The 8,119-nt window shown below is 46.8% G+C and overlaps 1 pseudogene; it reads right to left on the minus strand.

The window, feature by feature from the left end:
• Positions 1 to 1,418: 1,418 nt before the first annotated feature.
• LOC100771131 lies at positions 1,419 to 2,389 on the minus strand (annotated as a pseudogene).
• Between the last annotated feature and the right edge of the window lie 5,730 nt (positions 2,390 to 8,119).

Consider the following 8,119-nt stretch of genomic DNA (forward strand, 5'->3'; position numbering starts at 1 on the left):
TACTGTTGTCAAGGCTCTCACTAAGACCCAGGTTGGCTTGCAGGAGGTATTTACTACACATGCTTTTATTGATTAGGGCTGTTCTAGGTTGGCTGGCCCTCAGGCCCGTTAGGGCTTAGTCATCCCACACCTCATTAAGGGTCAAAAGAAGCCCCCACCTCCTTCTTGGGGTCATAGTCATCTTGCCTTTGTGTAGGATGGTCTGCCCCAGCATGCTGGAATTAAAAAAAAAAAAAAAGACTCTTTGCTTTTACATCAGATCTGGTCTCTTGGTGGTGTTTGGGGGTCCTGACTTTGGGCACAACAACTCCTGGGTGGGTTTTCCAGTCCCAGAGATCAAGGTGGGAGAAGCCATGCACCCAAACTAAAGCAGGGAGATTATATAGCTTGTAGGTGAGGGGTTACAAGGTGTCTGCTACAAGCTGAGTTTGTGCCCAAGTACAGTAAAAAGTTGAACACTTCAGATGGGGACTTGGGTTTTTGGCCAGTTCAGGGGGAGGAGCTGCTGTAGCTGCCAAGATTGTGGAACTGGGCTTTTCAGTGCCTTCCCTTTGATTAGAGACTCTCTGAGTGGGTGGGTTTGGAAAGACAGGAAGGGGGCTTCTCAGACCATGCAGGGGCTGCAAGAGTGAGATGGAGGTTCAAACAGAGCACCATGTTTTGGCAAAGCACCTGCTTGAGCTAAAATGTGGCTAACAAGGCCAGTCAGCAGGGTAGCAGAGTTGTCAGACAGATCCCCTGAGGAGACAGCTGCCCGCAGGATTCAGCGCCATGGCTGAATAGTAGCCTAAGTACTGCCTGGAAATCGCATGTTACCAATAAGGGAAACGGAGGCAACCTTGATCAGAAGGACCTGCTGTGTTGGCAGTGACACAGTGAAAGACACCAAGTGGCACCAAGTGGCTAAAGATGAGGTTGCAAGAAAGAGACACAGTGTCACAGGCAGCGGTGCGGAGCCATCCCCCACCCACCCATGTATCTGTATCTTGCAGGGTGATGTGGTCAAGCTTAAGGCACCTAAGTTCTGGAGTCCCTGTTTCTTGGGACAGTGACTGGAGCCAGGCTTAGTCCCAAGTGTTGTATGTTTGGGACACTAGTCACAATCCTAGGGGAACATGCTATGCTTGGCCTCCACTTCCTAATTCTTGTCCATGGGGACTGAATCTAGCACATGCCAGTAGGGGCCACACATCCTGTTCAGGTCATGAAAGCCACCCCCACTTCACCAGAGCCACAAACCTGCCACTCTCAGGAAGGTGGCTTCAGTGGAAACAGGGCTTCATTGCCTCAATTCTGTCACCCATTATCAAACAGATTGCAATACAAAGAGTCTGAAAAAAACACACTTATTATTTGTCCACTGAGATGTCAGGGTTTGCTTGTTACAGTACAGTGAACAGATATAAAAAGAAATAAGTTCATAGTCTGTGTTCCTGAGCAGAAGGCCAAGGGTACATGAAATGAATTTAAAAAAATGAATTAACCTTCTGATAATGCTGCCATATGAGTATAGTCCTGTTCTTTCAAATCCCATAGACTCATAGAGGGTCACAGCACCTTGCTGGATGACGCTGGTCTCAAGGACAACATCACTGTAGCCCTGGTCCCGTGCTTTCGCTATTCCCTGTCCTCGATGCTGTGAGGACACAGACAGGTGTAAGAGCTCCAGCTGCTTCCTCCCTACTGGGGGATCCTTGACTGGCAGACCACCCACTATGCCCACCACCTGAATCCCAGACTCAGCCACCCAGAAACCTGAGCCACACACACTCAGATCGGACTTAGTCATGGTGATATCTTGCTTGTACAAATAAAGCCTGTCTGAAGGTCTGATATAGAGCTTTCTACTAGCTAACCATAGAGGTTTGGAGGTCTGTACAGACAGTCAGGAAGTGAGAGACTTGGCGGAGAGAGGATATAAGCGGGAAGAAACAGGAACTCACTTCCTTGTCCTCCGAGAAGCTAAGGAGGTAAAAGGTGGCTTTGGCTTGCTCCTCCTTCTCTCTAATCCCTCATCATTTTCCACCATATCTGACTCTGAGGTTTATTATCTAGACCAATTAAGAACTCCTTTTAACATTTGCGATGTCAGCCATGACAGTGTGCAAACATTTGGACACACAATTCTTCCAGGGCTTGCTGGCCAGGAGATAAAGAATAGAAGCAGGAAGAAAATGCATACTACAGCCAGGAACCAGGAGCCAGACACCTGGACCATAGCAAGCGGCACCCCAAGGAAGAGCAGGAAGGTCCGGGGCAGCGTCAGCACATGGCGGAAGGTGGCGGGGATGTGCTCCTCCATGCCCCTTGTGAACAAATCCAGGACACTTTTGAGGTCGCTGTCCTGGTACTGGCGGATGTGATAAGGAGCCATGGGAGACTGCTGGGTCTCAAATACAAGTGATCACAAGAGACAGAGAGACCTTTTTTATGCCTTTCCTGAGCCTGGCAGGAGAGTGTGGAAGCCGTGTGAGTTCCCTGCACCTCTCCACCCTGCTGCCAGCCTCCCAGAAGCCAAGTAGACTTTGCTCAAGGGCGTGTCTTCTAGTTTCACCCAAGAAAAAGAATACCATGGGGGAAACTTGTTGGATCAGCAACACCTGATTAACCCCAGGTTCTTCCCTTTCTAGCCATGTGACCGTGAACATGCCTCTTAACTTCTCTGAGCCTGTGTGTCTTTCTCACAGGACAGGGTAAGATAACACTCAGTTTCTAACATTGCTTTGTGGATTTACAATGGTGGTCTCTAAGCAACACAGACATGGTTAGTTCCGTCTCTGCCCTCCTTACCCAGTAACTGGTTCTCTGTTATTTTGATACCTTAAGATGGCACACCAGAAGCAGGATGTGCTGTCCCCAGCTTTGGGTTTCCTCTTCAGGGTCTGTAGACAGCAGAACCCCATGTTCGAATAGGCAAGTTTCAGAAAACCTCTTCCCTCTGGTTGGGAAGATTAAATCTGCCAAAAGGGCAAAGGTCATCTCCAAATACCCCACCCAATTCAATGCCTCTCCTCCCCAGCCTTGAATCCCTAGGAGCATGGTCAGACTGCAGGTCCACTCGAGACTTCCTGCCTGGCTTTGCCCCTCTCTCCCATCACCTGGTAACACAGAGCTGAGAGAGTTCAGGATGGCCTCAGCCTCTAAATGACATCCAAAGGAAACCTGCTAGAACTTTCCTAAGTTCTGGGGAGCACACTCAGCCTGGCAACTCATTGGCTGACTCCCCGATAATCATCAAACAAAGGTCAAGAGCTGGAATGTGACAGAGGAGAAAGGGCCTGACCGTTCGCTTTGTGACCATTGTAGCATTAACCTGGAAGAGAAGCAGGCTCTGGCATGGCCCTGGTGGAAGGACTCCTACCTCTCTTCCTGATTCCTTCACAACCATACCTCTCACTAAGCACACTTGGCCGTTTTGAGGCTCACCATGCTCCCCTATGCAATCTGCTAGATGGGCGAGAGGACTGTGCAACTCACTTTAGCTCACACATTCCGAGTGAGGGTACAGGCTCTCCGAATCAAAAGAAGGCCCTCTCGTATGGCCTTTTCCCTGCCCAAGCTGTGCCTGTACGTGTGAAAATGGATCCTGGAAGCCCCAGCACTGCCCTCCTGTCCCTCCCTCATCATTTGGCCCTAACTGAGCTATAGTGGGGAGGCACCTGCTGGGCTGCACATGTCCTTTTCATCAGTAGTGTGGCCATCCAGATGACAGGCTCAAGCAGGCCTGAGGAAGAGGCTGACAGGATAGCAGGAGCTGTGGTGTGAGCTTCTGGAAAGCATTCGATCTCAACCATGGAGTCATTACTGATCCCCTTGTCCTAGTTTGATTTCTGTTGCTGTGATAAACACCATGGCCAAAACCAGCTGGGGGAGGAAAAATGTTTATTTGGGTTATATATTCCATTCACAGTCCATCAATGAGGGAAGCCAAAGCAGGAGTTAAAGTAGGGCAGGAACCTGGAGGCAGGAACTGAAACAGAGGCCATGGGCAAGTTTTGTTCAGCTTGACCTCCGTGGTTTTCTCAGCTTCCTTTGTTATATCTCTCAGGGTCAACTTCCCAAGGGTGGCCAAAGGGGACCCTGCAGGTGTCCATGTGGGGAAGCGAAGAGATAAGAATAAAAACTCAGTTCAGATTGACTTTGTCAACCTGGACCAGACTTGGGGAGTCTGATGCAGGCAGTTCATTGCCGGCATATTTAAAACAGAGTAGTACAATTTGGGGAAAAGTTTCGAGGCAACAATCAGTCTAATTCCAGCTGCACAATAAAGCTTAAGTGTGACTACTTAGAAACTCCTTTAAAAAGCACATGCGACCACAAGGGTGGATTCTATAGCTAAAGGGCCTAGGACCTGGTGTGGTCTCTGACTGAGACAGCATAGAGGTCAGAAGGCCATAACTACATGTGACATTCCCCACTAAGGATGGGTTCTGTTAACTGGGAACTATGGAGGGAGAATCTGGAATAAATATACTGGGGGATTTGGAAGAGATCTGCTTCTATTGCAAAACGTGGGTGAGGCCTGCTGCTACAGATAGTAAAAGAGTCAGCAGGTCATTACCAATATCCGCTCCCAGCTTTCTGGGCAGGAAAATAGGTATTTTTATCTCCTCCATTGATGAGAAGCCCCCGTGTTTTTATCATTCTTGGTTTCCCTAGTGATCTGTGGATGTGAGGACCTTTGTGCCTCCAACAGGTGGCTGTCTTAATCAGTGTTCTATCACTGAAAAGAGACCCTGTGACCATGGCAACTTATACAAAGAAAGTATGGTGATTATCTTGTTTATACTCTAACAAATAAAGCTTGCCTGAAGATCAGAGGGCAGAGCTAGCCACTAACTAACCATAGAAGTCTGGAGGTCTATACAGACAGACAGGAAGTGAGATGGCTTGGCAGAGGGAGGAATATAGGTGGGGTAAGACAGGAATTTGGTCTCTTTTCGGTCTGATTATTTCATAGAGGTAAGAGCTCCAGTGGCTGCTCCTCTGCTTCTCTGACCTTTCAACTTTCACCCCCTGAGATCTAACTCTATGCTTTATTATTAAGACCTATTAGAACTGGAGTTACAAGAGAGCATTTCCCTGGGGTTTAAATACAGTTTCAGAGGTTTAGTCTATTATACTCATGGCAGGGAGTATGGCAGCATGCAGGCAGACATGGTAGTTGAGAGTTACGTATCTTGATCTAAAGGCAGCAGAAAAAGAGATACCCTGGGCCTGATTTGAGCATTTGAAACCTCAAATCCCATCCCCAGTGACATACTTCCTCCAACAAGGCCACACCTCCTAATCCTTTCAAATATACCACTTCCTAAACATTCACACCTATGAGTCTGTGGGTGGAATTCTTATTCAAACCTCTACAGTGGCACCACCCACAACTGAGTGGACCCCCCTGAATCAATCATCGATCATGAAAATGTCCCACAGACTTGTCTACAGGCTAATCTTATGAAGGCATTTAAAAAATGAGTTTCCCTCATCCCAGAGGACTCTGGCTTGTGTCAAGCTGACAAAAATGGTAAACAGCATACCCCATCTGCACCTACCTCCTTGGAGGAAGATCTCGTCTACTACCCTGATGCTGTGCCTAAGGTAGCCTGTTGGTGAAGCCCTGCTGGGCAGCTGAAAGTCCTGTGCTGAACTGCAGGTTTCCTTCCCGACATACAAAGTGTTTGAGCATTGGTTGCCTTGGTTCATGGCAGCTCTCCAAAGCACCCAAGGTGACAGGCAATAGTGAGAAGGTACAAAGACAGTATGGTAGGGGTGGAAAAAATGTTGTCCCTGAGAGTATGCGGTGTGCATTTCTTTCTTCATGAAAATACCTTGAGAGTAAGGAGATTCGTCATCCATTCCAAAGCCCTTTCAGTGTGGCCAATGGAGAGCAGCAATGGAGCCAGCCCACTACCTGTCAGACCAGAGAACTTACTCAGTGACCTTGAAAGGTGCGAGCATGGCCTTGCTATACTTGGTCTGGAGTTGGGCCAAGCAGCTTGAGTTAGGCACTCCCAGCTCAATGGAAATGAAAAAAAATGGCAAGGCAATATGGAGAAACTCCCCCAAATGAAGAGGCCAAATGGCTTCTGGAAAAGGACTATAGGAGATTAACTGAATGTGATATTGCCCATTTGAGAAAACAATTGATAAAATCTGTGGTATCTGTCTTAATTGGGACTATTGTGTGAAGAGACACCATGATCTCAAAAAACGAAACATGAGTTACAGTTGCTTATAGTTGTAGAGGGTTAGTCCATGGTTATCATGGTGGGAAGCAGACAGATATGGTTTTGGAGCAACAGCTGACAGATTTACATCCTTATCCAAAGGCAGTGCACAGAGAGACTGGGCCTGTCATGAGCTTCTGAAACCCACCTTCGGTGACACACCTCCTCAACAAAGCCAAATATACTTCAACAAGAGCACACCTTCTAATGCTTTTCAAAAAGTTTTACTCCCTGGTGACCAAGCATGCAAATACATGAGCCTATTAGGGACATTCTCATTCATACCAGCACAGTCTCTTTCCTTACTGCTGTTAGACATTGCTAGCTTATTTGCAGAGTCTCTTTAACCACAGAACCACTAGACCAAGTGGAGCTTTCTTGAAAGGGGCAGCAGTGAAACTTCAGAGACCCTGCCCACCCTGTAAAAAAATGTTTCTTCATGTAGTGCTAACATTTAAGCATATGAAGGATTTGTGAAAACATCCAGAAGAACAGAAAACACATCACTAAGAAAATATGAATGAAGGTGCCTGCATGGGTAGAAAAAGAAACTTTCAGGATTGTAAGTTTGCTATTCTTCCAGAGGACAGTTCAATTCCTTGAACCTATATCTTAGGTGGCTCACAAAAGCCTATAACTCTAGCTTCAAGAGAGAGTATTCACACACACACACACACACACACACACACACACACACACACACACACACACACACACACACTTTAAAAGTCTTTTTAAAACATATGAGTGAAGGTCAGTGGGGAATTACATAGTGTTACAGCAGCATCTGTGTGCTGTGGCAAACCCTGTGAGCATTCCACTGGGTGAGGCAATAGAAGGTTTTAAGGATCACAAGGAGCATTACATAAGACAGTGAAACAGCAACTCTGGACTATAGAGGTTAAAAAAGCAGCTCAAGGATCAGTAGTCACAATGGCACCACTGCCATCTAGAACTGACTGTCACAGGGTGGATGGTTTGGAAGAGGTATTCACTGTACAAGGCTGTGGTGGCCTTTGTACAAGGGTGGATCTAGCAGGATTTCTGATATTTCTTGCTTTAGGGCACACAGACTTGATATATTTCCCTTATAACCTACCAGATTTCTTTAGTAACTTACCCATTGGTTAGGATAAGTGATTCTGGTTTAATTTTTGAGAACATGTACAGAATAACTGGAGTTTTCTTGCACATTTTGGCAGGGTAAGGGCTTTCATAACACTGCGATGGGAACTGGCTTCTATGCCTGTTTTCTCAGTCCAGTCAAACTCCAAGGAAAGCCCAGGACTCAAAGCTAGGTCCAGAACATAAAGTGATTAGGAAGAAACTGTCTGACTAGGCTTCTCTGCCTCTGGGTAGGAGAGAAATCCCTCTGAGGTTATAGAGATCCGGATGTGAAGACAAGTGTGGCTGTGGCAAGAAACAGGGAACTCAAGAAGCACTTTGGGGGAGTTTGGAATTTCCAAGCATAGCAGAGGGAGTGTGGTGGACTTTGAGCTGAGCTTCAGGCTTTGACTTCCTTGAGTGCTAAAGTTCATGTTTATGGTAATGTGGGCTAGCCTAACTTTAGCCAGATTCCACATCTCTGGTGAAGTTGTTGGTTCGCCTGTGCCAATCTGGATTAATTTTCTACATACTGAATTTTCCAGATGTCTTCGATTAAAAAGTTGAACTTTTTCTGTCTTTTAGACATTTACCACCTCCATGTGTCCTTTTGCACCCTCAGATTTGTGGAACCATTACAAGAGCTGATTATTGATTGAGCAACAAAGGAGACGTGTATTCTTGGCCGAGAGTAGAAGTGAGATAAATTCTCTCTCCACTGTCAGTGAGGGGGCATAGACTAATGAAGAGGTAGGAATTCATGTCCTCTCTGGGAAGGGCAGAGGCTTTCC

This window comes from Cricetulus griseus, chromosome 8 (assembly GCF_003668045.3).
Source record: "Cricetulus griseus strain 17A/GY chromosome 8, alternate assembly CriGri-PICRH-1.0, whole genome shotgun sequence".
Classification (NCBI taxonomy): domain Eukaryota; kingdom Metazoa; phylum Chordata; class Mammalia; order Rodentia; family Cricetidae; genus Cricetulus; species Cricetulus griseus.